The sequence below is a fragment of the Malurus melanocephalus genome, unplaced genomic scaffold, assembly GCF_030028575.1.
Source record: "Malurus melanocephalus ecotype Western Australia unplaced genomic scaffold, MMel_1.1 scaffold_274, whole genome shotgun sequence".
Lineage (NCBI taxonomy): Eukaryota > Metazoa > Chordata > Aves > Passeriformes > Maluridae > Malurus > Malurus melanocephalus.
This window is the reverse complement of record NW_026623506.1, coordinates 713583-739766: the sequence shown is the minus strand read 5'-3', so window position 1 is coordinate 739766 and position 26184 is coordinate 713583. Positions and strand designations below refer to the sequence as shown.

At 42.1% G+C, this 26184-nt stretch overlaps 1 long non-coding RNA gene across 4 annotated transcripts; it reads left to right on the top strand.

The window, feature by feature from the left end:
- Positions 1-26184, top strand: LOC130579433 (uncharacterized). Of its 4 annotated transcripts, XR_008966001.1 has the most exons (8): positions 1220-1315; positions 7848-8140; positions 13819-14038; positions 14314-14445; positions 14745-14805; positions 20374-20478; positions 21430-21555; positions 25260-26184. It is a non-coding gene; the product is annotated as an uncharacterized LOC130579433 (long non-coding RNA). The 4 variants fall into 4 exon arrangements; XR_008966000.1 differs by lacking the exons at positions 1220-1315; positions 14314-14445 and adding an exon at positions 1-121; XR_008965998.1 differs by lacking the exon at positions 14314-14445.

The following is a 26184-nucleotide window of genomic DNA, read 5'->3' as shown; positions in this document are numbered from 1 at the left end:
TGCTCCTGATGCCACTTGAAGACTACATGGTTGTTACAGTCCCATCATGGAGCCTGTGGGTGTGAAAGATGCATCTCATGTTGAGCCATTTCTCTTTTATTCTTATCACACTTGAGCACCTGTGAGTCAGAGGTTTGTTTCTTGCTTTTTTCCCTCCTCTCCCTCTCCCTCTGCAGCCTGAGATGGGGGATTTCTGGTGGACCTTTTCACATATATGAAATGTGGCCATCACAGAATGAAGCATTTAAGTGGTGTCAGGTTGCTAATTGTCCTGTCCCCTGCACACTTCAGGGGTGGCATCTGTGTGTACATGCATGAATTGTTCATAGTTCTGTTTTTTTGCAAGGAACCTGTGCCAGAGTCWGGAGAAAGACAGCTTAGAGATGGAGCAGCCTGCGGGGACACACCCCACCATCAGYTCTTTGCAAGCTGCACTTGGCACAYRAATGCCACTCCAGGTCTCTGATCAGCATTTCCATCCACAAAATTTGAGGGTGTGCAATGGACTTTTAATCTTCTTCTCTGCCCTCTTCTGATAAATCCTATCACTCTCTTTTTCRAAGCCTCTGGCCTGGAATTTTTAGACAATTATTCACAATTACATCAGCTATTTTTCTGTGTATGGCTAGGATGATTTCTTCCACATAGCTTAATCTGTGTTTATTGATAGTTACTTTTAACTGTGGCTTCATTGCCTGGTTATTCACTGCCATCWCCCTACAATTATTCACATTCAGGCCTAGATCTGAAAATCTTGCATGACTTAATATTAATTGTTGGTCATTTCCCTTTTCCGATTACTATGATTGTGCTAAATAGTTGAAATTCCAGCACAAGTTACAAGGTGTTGGGGAACTTTCCAGAAACTCTTCTTCTTTTATATGTGTCAGAATGTACATATATATGCAAAAATATGAACCCATATCTGTAGGTGTGCATTCAAACAATAATTTATTCTTCTTTTAACTTCCAATGTTTTAATCTGGTATGAGTGTGTAATAGTCCATGACAGTAATTTCTTTGGAGACTTCACCAGCTGTTAATGTTTTTTAAAACTCAAGGGCAGTGAATCAACCCAACTGTTTTGTCCCTCATGGCTGGCAATCCTTCCAAAAGATCTGATAGATTTTTGAGGTACARCTTTACAAAAACTATGTTGTCTTCCATTGATTGATTGATCCATTGAGCAATCTGTTTACAGAATCACAGACACAGAGACTTCTGGAGATCTTTAATCCAACCTCTATTCAAAGCAGGCCTGAAGAAGGGAGGCCAGCACAACCTTGGTGTCACCTACTCTTGGAAACCTCCAAAGGTAGAGTTTCAACCCCCTCTCCAGTTACAGATCCCAAAGCTGCCAATTTGATCCTTCTGAACTGCAACTGTGAACTTCTTCTGCTACACTTTATTCCTGCCTCTTGCTCTACCCTCTACCACTAGYAAGAAGAGTTTGTTTCCCTTACTTRTGGCTCTTCTTTCAGTAGTTTCTGTTTGGAAACTCTCCATCCTTGAAGATACTTAAAAGTGGAGCAGACAGCTCTGAAAGTGACCCTATTCCAAGCAARGGTTGATGTAGGGGTCTYCAGAGGTGCCTTCCAACCTAAATTATTCCATGATTTTGCAATTAGGCTGAACTCTAATAGGTTCCTCCACAAGAGACATATTAGGAAGTGTCATCACAAGGTGACATATTAGGAGGAGTCATCTACCAGAGCACAATTCTGGCATCCCAGCTACTGTTGGAAATTTTCCAGGCAGGTAGACTTGAGAATCCTTGGCATGTTGTAGCAAKGTGGACATTCTGTCCATGTGTTCTGTTAGTGTTTTGGGATGTGCCTGTCTTGAGCAAGAGGCTGTAAACTGATATTCTGCCWCTCTCTTATCTTGGATTGTCAGTCCATTACTGGATCTGGTGCTTTTTATAATAAAATGGTGTCTGGAAGACAAAGCTCATGTCAGCCTTTACCAGCAGGGCATTCTCCTGAAGATAAAGAGCTGGAAAGCAGCCTGGTGGGAGCAGCGAACCCTATCAGAGCCAACAGCAAACACTTAAATGATGAAATAATTCAGTGTCTGCTCGGAGCAAGAACTATCCATRTGAAAGACACTGATCTGTCATGGATTTTAAGGCTGGAAGGGATTGGGATGTTCCTTCAGCCTGACCTCCTACAGGGGTTCAACCATACGACAGCATTTTGTATCAACTCAGAGCTCCCAAATGAGTTTGTATTAAAACCCTTGAAGGACTGAAGGACCCCATTTTTGGGAGATCATGGTAAGGTTATCCTCACAGCTGGGAAAAATGCTTTCTATTTTAGTGTTTTAACTGAACTTCCACCATATGGGATTTGTGTTGGTGGTTTGTTTTGTTGTTTCTTTTTTTTTTTTTCCCTGGATTAAGCATTCTCCTACTGCCAGGGAAAGTTTAGTGTTCAAGAAATATTTTGACCAAATTTCTTACCTTTTTAGTACCCTTTCATAGAACCCAGAAGAACTATTTCTGGTTAGGCTGTAGATATTGCAGATAAACTTGACCTTTGCTTGTTTCTGCTAACAGAGACCCTCTGTAAAACAGATAATACCACTTCTCTCCCTCTCACAGGTGTTGGCTGTTCAAAAAAAAAGACCATTAACATTACTCAAATGCTACAGTGGGAAGAAAATATTAAGGCAGTCAGAGATCAGAGGCTGGATATTGCATTCCAAAACGTGTTTAGTGCAGCAACCTTATCAACTGGAAACTGAGCCCYCTGACATCACTTGAAGATATGAGCTGTATTTTCATATATGGGTATTGTTGTTCAGAATGAAAAGGCATCATCTGGGAACAGTTGTGTACATCAATAACTGGATACACTTGAAAGAGAAAAGGTATTTGGTGAGAGTAGGGGTTAATTGTTTCACTTGTAAGGGACCTTGGGATAAGGCATTGCAACCTTGTTAAGAGTACTTCTCATAGGAGAAGGCTTTTCAAAATGTAAAAACAGAAGCTGGTCTATTTGAGACAGTTCATCTGTTTACTCTAGATGGGGATTTTACTCGTAATGGAGCCAGTCGTCTCAGCTATCAGCCACACCATTTACAGTCAAAGGCTAGACCAAAATAGCTCCTGGGTCCTTCTGATTTTCTATTTTTGTCAATGATCTACTTAAATGCTGACTATATCCCACTTAGGACGCTCAGATCAATCTAATTGGCTAAACATCACTGAGCTGCACAGTGGTGGAGGAGTGGATCACCTCTCTATATTTAAAATGAATGCATACGTGGTGTCCTTGTGGAGAGTGGCTGTGGGAAGGCCTGGCACTGCAGAGTCATGGCTGGGCACTGGGGAAGATGCTCCACTTCAGAACAAAGCTGGTGTCTCCCACACTGCTGCTTTGTGGTACAAAGTACTGTGTGGTGATGAGTCGAGAAAGTGGATGCTCTCCCCCTGCTGCCTCCCATGCTGGGGTCACCTCGTCCTGAGAGGTCACCAGGCATGGATTCAGCTTTCCCGGGGATAGGGAATGACTCAGTGGTGTGGGAGTGCTCTCAGTTGTGTGTCAGGGAGAAGTCTCTGCTCTCAGCTCAGCTGTGACCCTTTCCTGAAGGCCTGAGGAGAGAGCTCCCTCTGGTCCACCATTTTTGATTACTCATAAGTGGTGCAAGTTTATTTATCTGGTGCTCCAAATGCAGTGCAGAGCTGGTATTTGGGCTTGAGCAACTGCCCAGAAATCCATCCACATTTCCATACASAGCGACTGAAAGGCTGATGCCCTTGCCTTTCTGCTACCCTGTTGACAAGTCATCATCAGCAGAGCTGTCTCCAAGTCTGTATTGCAGAAATCATTTATCCACTGTGGCAAAAACAGATATTGAATCAGAAATATGAGCCTTCTTCCWGGTTGTTCGGGGGTGAAGGCTTTGGTCATGTGCCTTGTGAAGGTGCTGTAGGTCATYTGGAGGTTCACACAGAGTGGTTCAGCATTAACCAGCATTAATCAGTAATTATTTAGCTGATTAGTTTCAGCTAAGCAGAAATGCAGAAGACATTTGGCCCAGCTATCAGAGAGATTCTCTATAYACTTGYCTGTGTAGYTCCAAAGAGTCTCACCTTCTGRTTTTCAAACCTTAAATACCATGCAGGAGGAGGTTTTTTTAAAATCCTACCAGACTTCCCCCTTGTTTATGAGAATAGTCAGACTCTAAAGAAAAATAAGGAAAAGGAAATTTTCTCTTTATTTTAAAATGTAAACATCTAAACTAGATGAGTCCTGAAATGACATCATCCTTGGGGAAGGGTCTGGGCCACCTATATATTTGGAAGTTGTTGGGAATATCAGGGGGGGTGTGCTCAGTGGCACTGGGTGCTCACAACCTTGGCTTTGTTTGGAGATCATGTGCAGACTGTGTAGAATTACTTAATAAAAACCAAGTCCCAGCACGACAGGACCAGACACAGGAAAGTCCTGGTAGTTTGGTCACAGGTTCTATGTCAGGTCATGACAAAACCAACAAATTCTTTAATGCTGTTATGTATTACTTTAATTAATTAAACACTGGGAAATTCAACTCACAGTCCAGGTCTCTCCTGGGTTAGTAATTGCAAAACTTACTTTGGCAGGATCATATGTAGTTAGAATTTTTTTCCTTTTCCTTTTCCTTTTCCTTTTCCTTTTCCTTTTCCTTTTCCTTTTCCTTTTCCTTTTCCTTTTCCTTTTCCTTTTCCTTTTCCTTTTCNCTTTTCCTTTTCCTTTTCCTTTTCCTTTTCCTTTTCCTTTTCCTTTTCCTTTTCCTTTTCCTTTTCCTTTTCCTTTTCCTTTTCCTTTTCCTTTTTCTTTTCCTTTTCCTTTTCCTTTTCCTTTTCCTTTTCCTTTTCCTTTTCCTTTTCCTTTTCCTTTTCCCTTTTTTTTCCTGTTTCTTTTACTAGTGAGAAAGCTTTTGTAAATTATTATTTCCTTTCAGAAATTTTTGAAGAAAAAATAAAAGGGCCTGGCATTTTCCTACCCACCCATCTTGGACTTCATTCAAAACTGCTGTGTCCAGGACAATATTTTTTCTTTGCCAAATGATAAAATTTTGGATACCACTGTGGAATAYAGGTGTGTTTTGTCTCTTCCTTCTGCTAAGGACATGCTCCATGTTTTTGTTACTGGTGTTCTTCCTGTTTTGGGCTTTTTTGGTATCCAATTAGCAGTATAGCACACAAAATTTTAACTGTCAGTGTTATTATAGTCAGTATGCAAATAGACATTTTCTCAAAAGTTCTGCTTCTGATACAGGACAAAAGAAATGTATAAAATAGATAATAACCCCCTACCCATGCAGTGTGYAAACTGCACACCCTGGGTGCTTACTTTGCAGCAGTAACTTTCCTGGTGTTATCCTACACGTCATTCCAACGGCATTAGTGCAGGATGTGCAGCAATGGAAATTTCAGTTTTATTTGATTATATGATACGGGGAAAACTCATGTGGCATCACTGGTTTGAATTTAATAGCTCAGGCTCAGCTGATATGGTGTTTCATTGCTCTTCACTGACCTGTCCTGCAGCTGAGGACACAGGAGATAGGCAATATATCTGAGCAGATATTGCCTCTGTCTCTCCTCTCTCAGAAAAAATATTTGCCAAGGAGATCTGCACTCAAAAAAAAATAGTGTTTGTGGGGTTATCCTCTCTTTGGGAACAGCTTTGGTTTGAGTGTAAGCCTTAGTGGAGAAGGCACCCCCATGGTTCCTAAGCTACCTGAGAGCTGGACAACCCACAGGTCCTTAACAATTTCTGRAGACTGTGAATGCACCTCATCAGCAAAATTCATTGCATTATTCTGTCCTTTCCCATGCTGTGGTTGGGTGCCCTGGCACTCTGTCTGCTCCAGAGGTCATGGGATGTTTTGGAGGGATGGGTGATCTCCAGGTGAACAGGGTGAAAATAAATAAATAAATGCCTGGGGGAGTGTATCAGGTTCAGGTCGCCTTGCGTGTGACAGGGAAGAGCACAGCAGGCAGAATGGACGGGAACAGATTTTGTTTAAATTTAGCACCAGTGTTGTGGTTGGAAAAGGCTGATGAGAACTTGGCACTTAACTCCTCACCTCGTACTGCTCCCCCCAGTAGGGTTGTCAGCATTGCTGGTGCAGAGCCTGGGCAAACACCCTTTAAATAACCTCCTCCCTCCTGCAGGCTGTTTTGCTGAGCTGTTCTGGTTTCCTGGCACTCACAATAGTGGCCCACATTTTATCGTGTGGAGGGGTGTAAGTCCCACACCAGAAGCAGGTGAGCTTCTGTGACCCTCCCTGTCAGACAGCCACCATCTATGATTCTGGGAATGTGCTGTGACTCCTCTCCCACCCCGTGGTCCAGGTGGGAGATGGATTTGGACCGGCTGATCTCCCATCTCCTGAAGCCAATTGCTCCATGAGGCCACCCTGGAATGCACAGGAGCTGATCTCACCTTCCTGTTCCCCTTGCTCTTTTCCAGCCCTCTCATTGCACAGGGCAGGTGAGATCTGGGCTTGTTGTTGACAGCTGTTTATCTCCTCAGTTCCATTTCTCGTGCCAAGMCCCTCTGTCTTCTGGGATATGATGCCTCCAACTATCCCTGATGCAGCCTTAAGTCAGGAAAAGCTGGCACAAGTTTTGGCATTTGACAGCTCCACGTCCATGTCCCCATGGTTACCCTCTCTGTGCAGGTCTGTGAACTTTCTTAACTTAGAGCAAGTAAGGGAGGCTGCTGGAAATTGTGCTGCCATCACCTTCTGATCTGCAGARAAATTGTGGATTCCCCCAAACTGGTACTTTGCAGAAAGTTACAGGGGAAATATTACCTTCCCCAAAACTAGGAGAATGCCATGCTTATCTGCATCTCAGGTAGCTGGGAAGCCAGCAAAGAAAAAAGCCTTATTCCCTACCCATCCTTCCCACCTTGTTGGAAATAGTCCTTTGAGTTTTCCTATGCTGGTGCGTCATAAACACCAGTAAGGTAATTTTTTTCTAGTTACATCCTGAGCCTCTGACTTTCCCCAACAAAAATGCCAGTGTTGTCCCTGTCACCACCTGCAAAACTGCTGAACATGGCTGTTGTCCCCACTCATGGGATGRGGACAGGGCTTTCTATTTTGTGTAGTCCTACAGAAAACACATCAACTCCAGTGGAAAAAAGCAATGGATTTCACTGGAGAGTTCTGTAGACTCTGTCATCTCATCATGGCAGCATTTTCCATGCTGCTATATTTACTTTCTTTTGGGTGACAGAATCCATGACCCCTCGAATGAATAATTAAAGCTGCCTTTCTTTTTCAGTTTAATTGGAAAGAAAAGTCTTTAAAAAAAGTTGTGTGCCCCTGTTTTGTGAGAAATAACAACCTGTTTTTCCCTCTGTCCTTCCACATTACATCTACCAGGCCCAATATTTGTTTTTTGCCCTTGGGATACAATTGCAGAGTATGTTAAGCATCCTGAAGAAAGAGCCCTCACTTGGTGTTTGTACTGCCCAGCTCAGGCCAGAAGGGTTGGGGAGACAGATGGACCTTGAAGTGGACCTTGGATGTGTTATAGGTATYTTTAGACCTTCTTCAAGGAAAGGAAGGAGAAAGTTTGGTCTCTCCTCTCTGTGCCAAGATGAAATCAAAATGGTGCACTGAAAAATGAATAGTTGTTTCTGGTCTGAAGTTTTTGGAAGCCTAAATGCTGAAAATATGAAGGTTCAGCACAGTGTTTTTGTGCACATTGTAATGGCCAGGAGCTTTGTCCCCACTGAGGCTGTAGGACTGAACACGTGAACAGTGCCTTGTAGGGGATGGGGGGAGCTGGGGGTGTTGCTACAGTCCCATTTTTAAATCTTTTCCCCCTGTATTCCCTGCAGAAGAGATGAGCCCAGCTGCCTGCCCRAGGAGAAGACCTCTGTCAAAGCATGCTCACTGACAAATGAAAGCCCCTGCGCTGAGATTATGAGGAACTTTATGGTCGTGGGAACTTCAGACAAGGATATGTGAGCCTCCCCCTCCTGCCCTGGCAGTGACCCCARCTCCAATCCCAGTCCTGCAGCTCGACCACAACTGGGACAGCTCRTGACTCTCTTGGCCACAGACCCCAGGGCCCCAAAAGGTGAAAAGTGAGGACAGAGCTCCAGACATAACCTCTCCTGTTGGACATAAGGTGGGAAAATCTGYTGGGGCATCCTAGTACCATGACCTTTGAGGAGCAAGGTCCCAGAAAAATGCTATGGCATGGTGGGGAGTAGCAATGAGAGCTGCTGGCTATTGGGAAGGAGTCTAAGGAAAGGTGACCACCTTTCACAAATGGAGAATGTTGCAGCTGCCTGTGGCACTGCCTTGCAAAAGTGATGGGTTATGTGTGTGGGGAGAAAAAACTATTGAAAATAATAGCATAATTGGCTGTCTGGCAGGCTAAAACTTCAGCAGAAGCTGTGATTATACTTGTCACTATCTGTTAACCTTCAAAACAGGTGTTGTGTGTTTGAGGTGCCAAAGTGGTGCTCAGGCTGCAATCTGTGTGTGTGACAGGAGCATGGGCTGGAGGAAGGGCTGGGGGCCCTGCCAAATGGGCACAGGGGTGGAAAGGGGATGGTCTTGGGCAGGCAATGTGTGTGACACAAATGGATTTGGCTGGTGTTGAAAGGAGAGCACGTCCTGGCAGTGCTGGGACCCAGCAGGACATGTCCACAGCTGATGGCAGACGGTGCTTCTGTGGGGACCCCAGCAAGGGAGTTCTCTTTTTTAGGCTGATTTAACAGTYGAAGGGTTTGGGCTAGGTTTATTAAAGTTCTCAGATTACTGAAATGTGTAATAATCAGCTGGAAAAGCCTTAACTCCTGCCACCATCCTGAATTTTTACTTGGTGTTAGGAATTAGGACTATAATGCTTTGTAGCATTCTTGGTTCAGCTAAGCATCTCACTTTAATATGTTTGGGGTTTGTTTCCTTCTGGTTAGAACCATAAAAACTGTTAAAATTTTGTGTTTMTTAATTTTTAAAACCAAATTAATTGAAATGCAGTATTTCAGTGAAATGAAAGAAAAAAGAAGTAGTATTTTCTTTTTCCTTCAGGGAATATTTTCATTGTAAACCTTATAATGACAAGAGTCTTGGATCTTACAAAGCTGTACTGCTAAGTAAGTCAACAAGCTTTGTAAAGCTTGGCATGTGCAGAAGATGAGTGAACAACGTTAAAATGGGAACATTAGGTAGRGCTCTAGAATACCTAAAGAATCTAAAATACAAGACTTTGGAAAAAATTGTCAGGGATAAAGATCAGGAGGTTGTAAGGTGCTAATCACTGGCATTTTTCATGGCTTGCAAACCTAAAAGACTGTCAGCACACTTAAAAATCTCCTCATCTTGTCTAACTRATGTAATTAACTTTAAAATTCTAACTCAATCAGGGATGAAAGTGTGCTGACACCACATGTATGAACAAGATAACTTTGTGCCTGAATTCCACCGTGAGAGTCCTTTTAAAGCAATCCATGTCAGGCTATCTGATTGCTTTTAAAATTAGTATACACCTGTATCATGTCCTTGTCCCAAATAAGAATAACTCAAATGTTCTCATGTGGATGTGCGTGACAGTTATCAAGCAGAAATAGCTGATTGTTGACATAATAACAAGTTTACTCTAATGTTGATGAAACTCCAGAGTTGGTATTTTTTATTCCCGCTYCTGTTTATTAAACAGACGTGGGTTCGGGTGTGAAGTTGGCAGGTGTGGAAAACCTGTTTCTACCATCAGAGTTGGTGCTGCGGGGCATTGTCTAGTTTGGGGTCTTTATTTTAATACTGTATTTTGGAATATTGCAAACCATAATGCGATAACTGAGTACCCATAAACAGTCTCTTGGCAGCATATCTTGATGATCAGAGATGTGGTGCAAATGTGCCTCCTTCCCTCAGGCGTTCTCATGCCATGCACCTCCCACTCTGTTCCTGAAAGTGGGGGATTTCACACCGAAGGTTATGGCTCAGGGTGACCTGAGCAAAAACTGCTTGTCATTTCCAAGCTCTCTGCTGCAGGACAGAGGTGGCTGTGGTTTGTCTGTCTGAGAAGGGCAATCTTGGTACAAGGGATTTGCACCCATGAAAGTCTGGCTCGAATCCTGTCATTTCCCAGCTGGAGGTGGAATGGCACACACAGCATTTGGGAGAAGGCTGTCCTTTTCCCTCCTTCAAGAGTCAATGGGCACATCTAGAAGTAAGGAGGAGGAGTAAAATAAAGGAGGAATAAAATCTCATAGAGAACTAAAAGCAGAGATATATCAATGCCAAACTTCGGTTTTACTAATTTTTGAATGGCACTTGCAAAAATCTTGGTGCAGCTGCACCTATCATACATCAGGATTTGAAAAGACAGAGCTGTGAAACAGAGAAGTTTACATAAAGCTGAAGAGCTATGGGGTCTTTAAAAGAASGTTGGCTTAAAAGCAGCAAGCAATGCCTTCTCTATGGCCCTGGGGAGAAATTTTATGGGAAAAAAAACAAATATTGAAGCATTTCCTTGGAAAAGAGGGCTCTGTTTTCCTGCTGCAAAAYATTGGATCAATTTCTCTGAAAAAATTAGATGTTAAAGGGGCCTGTGTGGAACTTAACCTGCTGGTAACAGTGAGTGTCTTCTACAGGAAAAWAGCTATCCAGATCTCTCAGAYCMCTTTGATTYCTTTTCCACTGACCACAGTAGGCATTTGGGCACTTTGCTGTGGCCCCATGTCCTAATCTTGGATCTCAATCGCACCCCTCAAGTTACCTAGTTTTAAAGCAGGTGTCATGGTTCAGAGATTGAAAGTGAGTTTCATCTCCATATGGTAAAAGGGCTGTTGGGAAATGCAGAAATAACGGCACAAAGCAATCGGCAACAGGAGCCCTAGTCATTCCCTGAACTCGGTAACCTGCCATTGCATACTCCATCTGGGACTGGGGCTTATTTCAGAAAGTTCAGGACAAAAAGCCAATTTATCTCTTCACCTCAAGGAATTGATGTGCCTTATTTCAGCAAAGAAATGACAGACTGAAAAAAGAAGAGGAAGAAGCATTTCAGTTATTTATGGAGACCATGCTTTATGCCTGTTTCTGACTYGGGTGGAAATGAGATGGAATTGGCTGTTTCTCTTCCACTTCTTTCACAAATTCTTTATTTCTTTGTGCAGATGTTAATTCCTGAAGCTTATGTAAAAATAGAGAGGAGAAGAGTATTTTGTAKCAGCTGGGTGTCTACAGGTGTTTTGGATTGCACTGCCTTAAAGCTTTAAACCATTCTTAAAATATAATCCTGACAAAAAACTATTATTTCATCACTACAACTAAATACAATTTTACAGATTACAGCTGGTAGTTTTAAATTAAAAATTAGGTCAAATTTTTAATTAGGGTACAAGCCCTAATTAGGACCTCCTTTATGCTTCTGAGTTTGATAACAAGTGTTTTTTCAAAAAAAASTAAGTCTGGACTTTGTGTTGTATTTTTCTAAACCCCAAATATTTCTTACTTTGGGAATATGGGGAGTATTTCTCATATTTTCTGGAGATGAGAACAAATGAAAGCAACAGGTCTTATCTGTCTCTCTCTTTGGCAGTGATTATATCAGCAACTTTTAGAAGCTCTGTTTTCCATAAATCGCAAAATATTTAGAGTACCTCCTTGAATTCTTTCGTAGTTGAATGTTGTAAAAATTTTCTGTTATTRCAACCCTTGGTGAGTGCCAGGATGACAGATTTATACTTGTTTGATCATTTCCTTTACCATGTCCAAACATTGCAATAGTATTTGCTTTCTCTCATGTTTCTGCCACTGCTGTGCCTGAGTTACTAAAAGCAGCATCCAGAGAAACTTCCTAACCTGCACTTTTAGTAGTCCTGGTGCCACGTATCTGGTTGTTAAAAAATTATTTTAGTAGTGACTGGTTTTCTTCCATTTTGATTATGGCTTGAGTAGAAGATATTAATTCTTTCCTTATGGTATGAACATATCTGGTTTAATCCTGGGCAGGAAAGGGACACATTTGTTAAACACTACGGATTTTTTTTCATTATTACTGACTGTTCTGGTGCTTTTACTATTCATGGGCTTTTAGTATTAGTAGGGTTACTCTTGGTCCCAACGGACTCAAACATCTGCTCCTTACTGTCTTTTTTTTTTTTGTCCATATGTATTTCCTTGCATCCCTTTGCTTCCTTATTAATTTTGTATAGCTCCAGGATGTATTTTCAGTGTTTACAACATCTGTCTTCTAAACAGCCACCCATTATTGTTCTTATTTTGCATCCTTTTCTATTCTAGATTTTTGGAACCATGCTTCCTTGCTTACTGTTTTAGTCTGGTTTTGTTGTTATTTGGTTCTTTTTCCATCTAGCTAAATAATTTTTAACTACTCATTGCAGGCATCACGTTTAGTCTGCAGTCCTTCCTTACACCAGGCTTGTACTTGATTCAGCTTTGTGAACCTGGCTGTCTTGAAATATTGTGTGTTTTTAACTGACTCAGACAGGGATCAAACATAATCATTTCCATCTTAGTTACCATTAGCTTTTATTTCTTGGTTAGAAAATTGTCATCCATGATTTGTAGAAATTCCAGAGGAGTTACTACTGCCAGCAGGAGATTTTGATATATATCATCCTGAGTCAATTTTCCCATGACAGTCCTGTGCCCATGGTGGATAAATGGCTTTGGAGCYGCCCCACCTAATTTTGAGGGTGGTTTAGCATTGAGGCAGGCAGCTATTATAACCTCATTTTGTACTTTACCCATCTGGACGTGATCAACAAGCAGTCAAAATCACTTGCTGCTGAGCTATCACTGCTACAGAARAAATTAATGCCAGCCTTGGTCTCCTTTGCACACCTGATGCTCCTCTGGAAAGTTGCAGTCACTGCCTCCACCTCACTCAAAAAAGTAGATAATTTCCCTGGGTTTCATTAGCATGAATTAAAAATAACAATTTGACAAAGCATTTTGAGGAATATTTCACAAATGCCGATGAGCCTTTTAACTTGTTTTTCCACAGTTATACTTTTGAATGTAAAACCCGTGTTTCCCCATCCTCTCACTAACTTTAGCTATAATACCTATAAAATTCTTTATCTTTTAATTCAAGTTGTCCTCAAGAAGTTGTGAATGAATGAGCTATAAGTCAATTGCTTTCACAAGGCTACTTTCTGAACTGTGGTCTCAAAATATGGTAAGGACAGAAACAGGGASAAGAGCTTCAGAGGCTGAGTTCTACTTGAACGATTGTGTTCATCAGCAAAGGCAAGAAGAAACTCTGTAATCAGAAAAAAATACAGAAATTGAAGTGATCCAGAAAAAGATCTTTTTGCATTCTGCTTTTGCTTGTTTGCAAGCCCGGGGTCTCACCACCTCTCTTGGGTTCAGCAGACCTCACATGGAAGAAYTAACAGCATTTAGTGTCAGTTTTCAGCATTCAAAACTGCTGGTCCAGAAGGGGATGCACGGGAGAGGGGTGACATCCTTGGGAGCAGAAGGCCCATTGCTGTCCTCAAGGTGGTGTCTCTCAAACCCCATRCCCAGGGGCTAAATGTGACTGAAAAACAAATATTGACTTCTGACAGAGTTTGGAGAAATCCATGTGGGTATTTCCAAGAGTTTATGAATTAACCAGAAATGGAGATAAGTACTAGGCTATCTATTTCATCAGCTAAGAAACTGTTGACTGAAGCCTAGCATGAGCCAAGTACCTACATGCACTGTGTTTCAAAGAATTAATCATATCTTCAGATGTGGAGCTTGCTAGTTAGTTTAATTACTATCTTTTTTTTTTTTTTCTTTCAGTAGCTAAATGGGTCCAATGACATTTTTTTTTAATAGATAAAAGAGAATCAGGCTTCAAAACAGATAATGAATTTCTTCTAACTCGTCTGGAGACTGAAGAGCCATAATTCTGATTGATCAGATATGGTCTGCTACAKAGAGGCACCAGATGTGGTCCAGATTTTAAATAGATGCTGCTACTGTCAAAATGCATTCGCTCCCTCCTGGTGTAACAAAGTGAAGTCCATCTGTCTGGAGTCCTGCACTTTTTTTAGTGGTAATAACAGTTAACATCAACAATAAGCTTTGTCTCATTAGTATCACATAATCCCTACTACCAAGTCCCCAGTTTCTGGTCCCCATATTATCTGCCATGGAAAAAATAAAGACCACAGCAGGAGCTAAGAAGGTCAGTGCATTCTCAGGGTAATCAGCTGTAGTAAATTCAATTCTGACAAGACAAGGCTTGCAAATGTCTGGGGAATTAAGGGATCATCTATAATTTCATATGTTGAGTGGGAAAGTGTCCTTCCAAACATTTATTAATTACAGATGAGGGTGCGTATAGTGCTTATCCTTGGAGAAATTTCTTCTGAAGCAAAGAAAGAAATATAGATTTAACTCTTTGCTGCTATTCCTAAAGAAAAACCACTGATCTTCTCCCTTGGCCTTGCAATGGTTTCAGTGAGTATTCTTTCTCTCTTGGTGTTTATTGCTCTGTCTTAGCAACAGATGCCTGTCACCCCTTATGAAACCTTTTGCATGAAGGGTTCCCACTGTAATCAAGGGAGGAACTGATTTTGGCTTTAGTCTGGCTCAGTGCCCTCTCTCCAGGGTTTGTGCTGCTTAAGAAGTAACAAGTAAAGAACAACAGACAAAGAGCTTCACTTTTAGAACTGAACTTTTCACTTTAAGATCTTGGAGCACTTTGGAAAACTTAATTACTCCCCTTTGAGGTCTGTGTTGTTCTTTCTGTTTTACAGATGAGGAAATTAAAGCACAGGGAGGACAGAAGCTAACATTTTCCAGCTTAGGCAACTGAAGGTAAGTGCTTACATCCACGCCTTCCTTCCTGAAGAGGAAGTCCTCAACACTTTCATACTCCTTTTTTGAAAGTGTGGGCTATATCTTAGTCARGAGCTCTCCAAAAGTCACCAGAATTGTTGACAAGGCCATTAAATGGTCTTAAAAATAAGAGATGTAACGTGTGTAGCTCATTTCCCTTAGTGAAACCAAGAATGAGGAGGAGAAATGAACACAAAATCCATTGGGGACTAAATATTCAGGGAGGAAAAGAACTATTTAAGTAAAATAATGAACTTGCCATAGAACAGATTGGTCTCAGTTAAACACAAATAAGCATAGACTGAAAATTAGGAGRAGGTTTGTGATAATCAGAGGAGTGAGAACTGGGGACAAATGGGGAGCTTGGGGGTGAACAAGGTTACTCAGGTTGAGATGAAGTTGGTTCAGAATGGGAGAGGGATGAAGGGATGCTGTACCAACACTTACAAGGGACTGGAATTGGTGGTCCAGCATGTGGCTCCATGTTGTGTTCACAGTATTGTAAACCACAATTTCTTAATCCACACATAAACACCAGGACAAAGTGGTCTTCCTCCTTGCAGGGGCCCCTGGGTATTGCTTCTTTAGGATTTAGGTCATCTTGGTAGGAAAATGTTATTTGTGCCACAGGAGGAAAATGAATACCTGGTGACATCAAATGCCGCTCTCCCTTTAGACCTGCAGTTCCTCGTATGCCAGATTGCAGCTATTGTATGAAGAATTTTCAGTTCCTTTTTGTGCTTGGCAGCTGATTGAAAGTTCATATTATTTATGGCAGAAAACAGCAGTGTACTTTTGAGCCTGAGGAAGCTGGGAAAGTGCAGTGGGTGTCAATCAATTAAGCTATTCAACTTATTTATGAAACAGGACAAAACAATGTCTAGGATATGAATTCCCATCTCAATGGGATCCCCCCTGATATAAAATGTCAGAGCTGAAAAAGGGTCAGCTCATGACCCTTGAATATTCTTTTAAACTATTTGCAAATCAATACCTCTTCTCTGGGTTTGTTCAGGGACCATCGTTCCCTTTTATTATAAGTCATGGGGCATAGAGTGCTTATCAGGGAGTATGGAGACAGATCACTGCACTAAAGCAGCAGCTGGCTTTGGGGACTGGGCCTGACTCTCATTTCTGGGGGGGGCTCAATTCACTCCACTCCACTCTGTAGTGCAAAGGGTTTTAAAATGAGCACTATTATGGTTCTTACTGGCTCTTGAGCTCCTTAATATCTGTTGGAAGAGCAAAGAAGTCCTTTGCTGTACATGCACTTGGGCTTATCCCCCTCTTACCAGTGCCTATATCAGCCAGGAACATAATCTGCCATTTTCTCTTCCAAGTTTTTTGTGTCAGGAGGACCCCATGTCCCTGGGTTTTGGAGCTTCTTTCTCTTAGCAATAACCTGTTGTACAGGTAGGGCTRTAACAGACAGATGGCCTGATCCTCAGCTGAGCATCTGGCCTATTAAGCTCTCTAAAAAAGCATCATCTTTACAAATCCTAGTCTTAATCTCATTGCCCACTGCATGACCCATGGGGGTTTCAGATCAGTGCCAAAGATGGGAAGAAGAGGAGGGCAGCTGGAGGATCCATGGAGTCAGGGGAAGGGAGGTGCCTGCAAGGCAAATCTAGAAGCTGAGTGCTGGGGATGTGACCATTTCTCACCATGAGGAGCTGGAGAAGGTCAACAGTCCTGGCTGCTCCAAGCTCTCCTGCAAGGAGAACATGCACAGAATGAACCTTTGAAATAGCTAGTCCAGGTTGTTGGATAGGTTTGTCTAAGGGACCTCCCTCTGCCTCTTCTCATGGCATCTTCTTTCTCCATGCAAAAACTCAACCCTATGCCTCATCCCTATGCCTCATCCCTATGCCTTTCCACAGCACTTGAACAAGAATGAGTCCAGACAGGTGAACTGAGGATAAAACAACAGAGGGAATGCCCAGTTGCCTGCTGGTTTATCAATAAGAAGACAGCTTTTTGGCAAAGGGAGATGAGAAAGACTGCAGTTTTCAAGAAAGTGAGTTGTTCATGTCCATGATCCCATCTCCTGCCAGCATGCMATTCCTCCTGGGAAATCAGTGTACACAGCTTTTGTCTAAAAGACCAGCAGTGTGGAATATCCATGTGTGGTATATCCTGTGGTATACCCTCCTCTCACTTTGCCTGTTACAGAATGAACCTTGAGGCAAAAAAAATTGATTGTGTTAATAGCATGCGTAAAGGGAAAGAATTTCCAAGAAGTTGAACTTGCATAGTACTGAGTGACCTGAAAATGGTCAGCTATGGACTGGTTTTGAGGTAGATCAGGTCCAAATATAAAATAATTTAGAGCAGACTTGGATCAGATTCTTTTAGAGTGAAAGACATTAAATTGACCATTTGAGTTCCCTGAGATTTTCCCCCACAAAATTCAGATGAATTCTTAAAAAAATTAATAGCCACAAATGCATTAAGTGCTTTATGGTAACTAAGCATAGAGATGGTCCCCTTCTGGTTTTCAAATCTAAAATATTTTAATGTMTTTTTGAAAGATTGAGGTAGTAATCTTTTTTTAATTCAACCCATTTTAATACTTGGAAAAGTGAATAATTCTGATATTTGAGTTTGTGCTTCTGGAAAAAAATGTATCAGGTAAAGTCTCCCTCATGTTTGTAAAAGAAAACTTGGACCCTAGTTCATCTACAAGTTTGTTTGCACTCAGTAATTCTGGTGCAGGCCTGTAATGATGGATGGTAGGAAACATGAAACAAAAGCTCCCAAAGAATCTGAATCTCTTGTTTGGATTTTTTTTTTTTAAACAGGATTTTCCTTTAATTAGTAAATCTTGGAGAAATTGCTGTTCACTTGGATCTAAGATGTGCWGTGAAATCCTACATCAACCCAAAAGGGTCAAAAGGAAAATGAACTTCTAGGCATGAGCAGGACTGTAACACAAGGTTTTTTCTATTTATTGCAGACAGCCAATCAACTTTCAGCCAATCATTCCAAATCTTTGTTTCAGGCTTCCATCTAGCAAAGTTCTTTTGGGACATTCTTAACTTWAAATGCATACAAAATTCTCAAAAATACCATTCAAAAGGACTGTTCACAGATACAGCTTATGTCTGATATGCCTAGGAAGGTGCTACAAGCATATTTCCCCAAAATAATCAATCAAAATAAATCATGATCAAAATAAAAAACAGTTATAATAATATATTATTATACTATGAACAGTTATAATAATATAATATATTATTAACAGTTATAATAAAAGGCAGTTCATTAGCAATCAATTGATAATTAAGGTAAAGAAAGAAAGCCCAAGAATAAGAAAGGGGTATCTAAGTTCTATTTATAGGCATGTAAGCAATATCTTTRATATGACATTCACTGAAAAAAAATTCTAGATAGTTGTCATTGAAAAGTGAAACAAAATTGGGGAAAACATCTCAAAAACTGGAATATGAATATAGAACAGGAAATTTCCAGTCAGCCCAAGGTTTGTTATTAATAGACACTTGCCACAAAATACTTCATAGAAATAGATTAGGAGTTGAAAGTTCACCATAATGTAGCTATAAAAAAAAAAGAAAAAGCTGATGAATCGCAGTTGTTTCCATCTAAATAAAGAGTAACTAACCAAGGAACCATCTGTCGGTGTATGATTACCAACTTTCTTTTTGTCTTTCAAAGCAGCCTGAGAAATCAAGGGCACTGGGAGTAGAGGGGAGAGCACACACAGGCTGCAGGCTTGCCAGCAGCCAGCCCCAGAGGGTCTGATCTGATCCTTGCCTTTTTCTCTTGGTGCACTGATTTCACACTGCTGGTTTTCATCTGGTGCTCCTCTATATTTCAAATRCATGCGGCACACTAACAGGGCTATTCTTCAGTAAATGTGGCTAATTTTGTTATAGCTGAGTGCTTAAAAGTAAGACTTTTCTAAAAGAAGAAAAACCCAAAGTCCCCTCTCTCAGTKTGTGAAACCAACAGAATAATATTAATTCATTTTTTTTCTCCTGTTATTGAATAGTAAAAAAGCCTCAGATACCCTGAGAAAGCATATCCTTAATGGTTTTCTTAAGGCTGAATGCCCTACTAGCAGTAAGAAAGACAAAGCAGTGAGATCTAAGGCCTTTTAGTCTCTAAAAAACTGCATAGGTTTTTATGCTGGAAAAATGAGGGATTTATTCCTTTTTTTCGGTCACATGAGTTCAGGGTCAATGTACAATTTCTCTTTTTGTTTCTATTCCAATGACCACCTCTTTTGGGGTGCTTTATTCCCCCAAACCCCATCTGACTCTGATCAAACTCACTGCATCTGGCTCTTTGTTGCCAAAGGCATTTTGCAGCGTCTGCACCCACAGCCCTCACAAACCCAGCACCCACAAACCACCCTTCCTTTGTGGAGGAAGAGTGATGGGCACCAAGAGATTTGCCAGTGAAAGCCTGCTCCCATCCTAGCCAAAATTAAATATTTTGTGTTATTTTTTTACAAATCCCCTGCCCATGACTCCATTCCTTGCCCTCCCTCAACTCCTCCAGCCGTTCTCACGCCCCAGGTACCCTTGACTCAGGCTCAGCCCTCTCAGCTTCTCCCCCTGCTGCATTTCCCCTTGTCCCCAGCCCTTAATCCATGTTTCCCACCTCTGACCCAGTTGCTGGGAGCAGGTGGAAAGGCAGGTGATAGTATAAATATTTATGTCAGGAGGTCTTTGCTTGGAAACGTTTCCTGGTGGAGTTGTCGCACTTAGGAAAAATGGTTAAAAAAACCCCCTCCAATCCCAAAATACATGTACAAATCCACAAAGAGGCATGTTTCCTTTGCATGGCTACCAAAACAAAGAGTCCCTCTGAATAATCAATAGCAAACCCCAAGAGCATGAAATTCAACAGACCTGAAGTTGCCAGGATCAGCTACTCAGTGCAATTCTACAACGGGAAGCCAGACAGCAATTACTTATCCTACAACTACAACTACATGAGCAAAGCARCTATTTACATGTACATCTTGTCAGTTCAATATGTTGGTTTCTGACTCTTGTCAAGTCTAAATGGGAACATTGCCACCAAATTTTTTATTTCTTTTGCATGAWATACTGATTTACATGTTAGTGTTGCACCAGCTAGTCCAGCATCTAGGGCCAGTGAATATCCTATRGCCACAGATTTAAGCAAATAAAACAATTGGCAAGCAGCTCTAATAAGCACCATCCCACTGCATGCCTGGAAATTCTTTTTAGACTCATTAAGCAGTCAGCAAATAAGACACATTTGTCTCCCATTAAAGAGTAAATTGGAAATACTGAAAGGAAACCTATGCATGGCTGTGATTTGTTAGAGAGTGTATTAGCARGAGCAGCCACAGTATGTTTAACAGTTGGGTATGAGTTAAAGCAGGAACTGGAGTGAGAGGAACTATTTTAAATCGTCTCTATTAATAATCTGAAAGTACATTTAAAACCATCAGCAGTCCCAGCCATCTTTGACTCTTCCAGGAGGAAGTTGCCATTTGTTGCAGAGCTGCTGCTGCTTTTATTTGACACTCAATATGTGTTTTCCCCACAGCATTAGATAGCTTGGGCTCTATCCAGGACACATTTGGAAAGGAACTGATCCCTGTAGTTCCTATGCAACGATGAGATTTACTACTCAGGTCGATGCGTATCTCTGGTGAGTCAAATAAACATAAGGAGCATTAATTAGGGCTGCCTGCTGAATTTAGATTGCATTCACACAACCTGATACGGTCGCTGGTGGGGCCAAGCTGGTTCACCCAAGGTCTCACTGGGTGAGACAGGCAGCACCCAGGGCCTGGATCAGCTGTGGGCTGAAAAATAACCAGCCCTGCTGTTCTCCCCCACAGGCTCCAGGCTGACTTTGGGAAACACCTTGGAGTTTATCTGAATTTAAGGCCTTAAGGCATAAAACCTCAACCTTCTCTGGATRAAGAGAGGTTTGAGATCATTTAGGGACATGTCAGTGGGAGAGTGGTGCTGTGATATTAAAACTGATGCTTCAACACACCACAGTAGCCAGACATATACGTGTTAAGTGAGTGTTATAAAAACTCATRTTTAAAATATTTTAGAATGAGGTTTTCATCTAGGAAGGTTGGAAGTGGGGTCCATGAGTGTTGTTGATTTCTGTTCTCAGCCCTGCACTAACTGTGGTTTCTAGTGACAGAGACAGGGCTCTCTGAAGCTGTTTTCCTCTGGGTGCCCTGAAATAAAATACCCTGGTTCAGAAATCACAACTACTTTCCCTTCCCTCAGCTTCTGAGTGCTGAGTCCTTGCAATTTCAGCAAGGAAACATTTTGAGTAGGCACTGGGATTGAGGTACTTCCCAAATAACACCCATGGCCAGCACAGCAGAATGTATCAATGCAATTACAAGCATTTTGCAAATTATTGAACACCTTGTATTGTGGAAGAAGTCCACCTGGAGAGACTGAGTCAAGTCTTAGCAGAATCACTCTAGTTTTCACCAAACCCAGACTGGACAGAGAAAGTCTTTGATACCTTACCTGGAGGGCTGCAATCAGCTCTCCTTTGTGTCCTGCTTGTACTGGGGCTGTGATCAGCTCTTTAGCTGATTTTTTTTTTTAATTATTCCCTTACCAGTGTTTCCAGGGGCCATTCCCTCTAAGGTTACATGAAAGGGGCCCAAGGCATTTCAGCTGCTGCTGGGCATGGCAGAACACTGCAGGGACTTCAGGTGGGAGCTGCTGAGCATTGAGGAGAGAGCAGGTAAGGCTACAACCCCCTCATATCTCCAGCAAATCAAATTTGAGTGAGACTCTTGCTCTGACATCCCCCTTTTGCAGCACACACAGACTGCACACACACCAAGCTCCCTGTACTGTTGCAGTTATCTGTACTATGGGGCTCTCTTTGTCAGATGAATTTGCCAGAGGACRTATCTATTTCAAAGTTTTAAACATATTTTTTACAGCCTCACTTCTGCCAGTGTTACATTAACTCACTGCAGTTTTTACAGAGGTGGCTTTGAGAAGTGTTGGTTCCTGCATGAGCAGGGAGGAGTAGCGGAGCGAGGCAGATCTGCATCCTTTTAATTGCAATTAATTGCACAGRCAAATGCTCATTCCTGCTGCAAAATAAAACCAAGTGTCTAGTTGACATTAAGATATCCCTCAGACATGAAAACTGGAAGGCAAATATGGTTTTCCTCACCGGTTGGGGGCAGAGACTTTTCTACTTTCCTGTAATGCCCTGATCACCTCTCTCTGGATGCTCCCTTGTGCTTTGCTGGTGGGATTGAGGCCCAGCATTTCCCATCCTTTGCTGTCACAACGTGTCAGCAACAGAGGATCTCATTTGGCGTATCCCYRATACAGGATGATAGAAACATTAAGYTGGAAAAGACCTTAAKATCATCAAGTCTAAGTGTTAACTCAACACACCATGCTCAGCACCAAATCACGTCCCCAAGTGCCACATCCACACACATTTGAACACTTGCATGGTGTGGTGATTCATGGATGGTGATTTCACCACTGCCCTAGGGAGCCTATTCCAGTGCCTGACCACCCTCACAGTGAAGAAATTTCCCCTGGTGCAACCTGAAGATATTTGCTTTTTTCCTGTCACTTGTTATCTGGGAGAAAAGGCTGAGCCSCACCTCACTGCAGCCTCCTTTCAGGGAGTTGTAGAGAGTGAGAAGTTCCTCCTAAGCCCCTTTTTCTCTGGGCTAAACACCTCCAGTWCCCTCAGCTGCTTCTCATAAAACTTGTTCTCCTTCCCCAGCCCCTTTTTCCTTCTCTGGAGTTTCTCCAACACCTCAATATCTTTTTGCTGTGAATGGCTCAAAACTGAATCCARGATTCAAGGTGTGACCTCASCAGAACTGAGTGAAGGGGGACAACCACTGCCCTCATCCTCTTTATGAGGCATATCCCCCACTTGTGGGTACTGGAAGGATTTGGAATAACCTAAGTGTTGTGTGCTGGATAAAGCCTTGCTGTTTGAATAAATTCCCACATCTTGACAAAGTTTTCTCAGCAGGCCCAGCATGAGGAGCTAACCTCATGGGTGCAAAAATCTGAGCCAGGGGATGTTGCTCACGGTAGAAGATCCACCTCCACACACTGTGGAYAGCCAGAGGGTAGGGTAAGGATAGGAGAGTCCCAGAAGAATAATTTAAAAAAGGAGAATGAGGTCACATTACTGAGGATGAGATCAAGGAATAAAATAAGCATGTAGGGCAGAAAGGTTTCCGTGCTAAATGAATTACAACCAGTGTGGAGTGTTAGGAAACAAGGAGAAAGGTGCTATAAATACAGTAAAGTAAGAGAAAGACAGCAGCAGGCATAAGCCCATTACCTAATGAGGAACAGGAGTGCTACAGATGACCTAGAGAAGGCAAACATATTTAATGCCTTTTGCTTCACTTTTCTCCAAAAAAAAAAAAAAAAGCACAGTGATATAAAGCTGGCAAGACAGAAGAGAAAAAGAACAGAGAAGGGACGTTGTGATTAAACTGAATATATTCACCAGAGGGTACAGAAGAAAGAGACCACATGAGGGAGGGGATTCTGTTCCTCTTTTCTGGTGAAACCCTGACTGCATCCAGCTCTGGGGTCCCCAGCATAAGAAGGATGTGGACCTGCTGAAGTGAGTCCAGGATAGGCCACAAGTGCTCAAGAGGGCTGCAGCATTTCTCCAGTGAAAACAGGCTGAGAGAGTTGGAGTTGTTCAACCTGAAGAAGAGAAGGCTCCAGGGAGACCTTAGAGCAGCCTGCCAGTACCTGAAGAGCTACAAGAGAGCTGAAGAGGGACTTTACAAGGGCATGTGTTGATGGGASAAGGGGGAATGGTTTTAAATTGAAAGATGGTAGATACAGATTTAGTTTAGCTGCTAGGAAGAAATTCTTTACATTGAGGGTGGTGAGGCTCAGGCACAGGCTGCCCAGAGAAGTTGTGGATGCTCCATCCCTGGAATTAGATAATATTTAATGTCCCCTTCCATCCCCAAAAAAGTAGAATAATTTGCATTTCATATTGCATGGGGGAACAATGAGATTTTGTCTGCTCTAACAGTAAATTGTTTGGGTCTGCAAACAGAACCATCACAGGATATTTAAATGATCCCAAGTGTGATTAAYAGGGATGGGAGACCCCACATGCAARYTGCTGGATGCACTCACATGAAGGAAGTTGTTTTGAGATAATTCCGGTCTGTTACTGTGAGCTGTATGGRGAAGGAGAGGAGGATGAGCCAATTAGATTTACCTTGCTTTTATTCGTGGTAGGTGTTTCAAAACACCAAAAAAGTAAAAGAAAGGTGGAAGCTGTGGATGACTTGCTGGGARGGATTTTGCTGGTAAATTTGGGTGAGATAAAAGCAGGGAGAGGGAGGCCTGTCAGGGCTTTTGAAGACAAAGGAAAAGGAGACTGTTTTTCAGGATTCCCACTTGTTAGTACTTCTCCCATCAGTACCTACTAATCCTACCAMCAGCCTTCAATTTGCAGGTTAAAAAAAGTTCAAAACATTCTCAGATTTTCCTTCCAAGGGCAGAGTGCTGTTCAGGGATTATGGAAAGAGAGGTACACACCACAGAAAGACAAGAAACTGCCCCTTCAATCCTGKGTAGGATTAACGTGTACGTGACACCCTGCGCACGTGACAGCAAATATGAGTTTCATGTGTYGCAAAAGCTTTGGTGTATGATCAGAACCTGATGTATTCAGCTCATGGGCTGGTGTTACTCTTCTATTTATGTGGTCTAAGAAAAGGAAAAGARAGAGGCAAGCCTTCAGGGGCAGTGACCCTTTCTTTATTCAAACCTGAACAGAAGGAGGGTTTTTACTTCCAAGAACTCATTTTTTTCTTTCTTCTTGCCACACAATGAGGACTCGGAAAGAATAGATCCTTGGAACTAACAAGGTTGATCATCAAGGAAACTTCTGTGCTTTCTGAATCCTATGSCTGTGGAAAAGATTTAGTGCTTTGCTGCGCCAAGCTTTGGAAGCAGAAGTTATGAAAGCTCAATTTAAAGGCTGAATTTAAAACTGGCTATGCACAGACATTTTCTGCTCTTCCCCTAAACARCACAGCATGGACCTCTGTATGCCTCCATCTCCTGAAGAGCCAAATAATGCCCAGTGTTTCCCATATGATTGCAGCAGATGCCTTCTGCARTCAATAGTGGGCCCAAGGTTAATGTTTAACATTGAGGGGGGGTAGAAATACAATGGCAGTAAATTATGGTCATTATGATGGTAGGTTAAAAGCAGTGTTGTGCACAGAGGTCCTGCTGGGAGTGTTCTGCTTGGGGGGTGTTAAGTACAACAGCGTGAGGAAATATAAATAACTGCACACAGGAGGATGGGATGTGCTCCAGAGGAAAGAACAGTGAGAGAGTAGAGCTGGGCTTTGAGTGATGTTAATGTGAAGGTTTTATGCCCACTTTTATTTTACACATGTAACACAGAGGTGAGAGCAAGGAAAAAAGCTGTTTGAAGATCTGCTGGTGCCTSCTTTCCCATCTCTGTGTGAGGTCTRCTGGTCCCTGCTCTCCCGACTCTGGGTAAGGTGGCTCTGCTGTGGCACTGATGTACTTTGTTCTGTCCTGAAAATGTGGAGGATAGTGCTAAAAACCAGGTAAAAATACTCATGTAACACTGTGTTTCAGTCATCAAATTCAGCTCTTCCTCAGTTTCTTTACAGAGCAGTTGCTTTCATGATGCCCTTCAACATGCTCATCATAAAAGGTGACTCCAGTGTGGTAGAGTCATCTGTTGGACACCAGTGGACAAGCTACAAGCAGCCAAAATAAACTAGTTTAGGAGGAGTGTAGTTGAGAATGGCTTTAAATTAGTATTCTTGATTCCCATGTTTCTGTTCCCAGCCTAATTTCTTGCTGTCCAGTAGTACTGCTGCTGTATGCATCACACAGCTGGGCACTTGGTGCATCTGAAAACAGCAACCTGGTCATCTATCACCCTGTGCTCAGCTACAGGAATGCAAATCATTGGCCTCTTGTCTGGAGCAACAGTGCAGTCAAATGGTTGAAACAATGAGTGCAAAATGCTTGATGTAGTTGTTGTTGACGTTGCAGACCCAGGAGAAACATCTCTGATTTCCCAGGAGAGTCAAYAAGATAAAACTGGTGTGAGAAGAAAATAAGTTCTGTCAGCATTGCTGGCTGTATTTATTTGTTAGTTTTAATGTTTAAAGTGTGGCCTGTGTTGTATCCTGACTCCTGGTGATCCCACTGGCAGAAAAAAGGYGAAGCAGGTTGATATCAGGCTGGTGTCCATCCTCACCCTAGCATTCAATACCCCACCACCACTACACTGCCAAATGCTCTTCCAGGCTGTACCCAGACAAGGCAGCCCACTGGCACAGCAGGGACA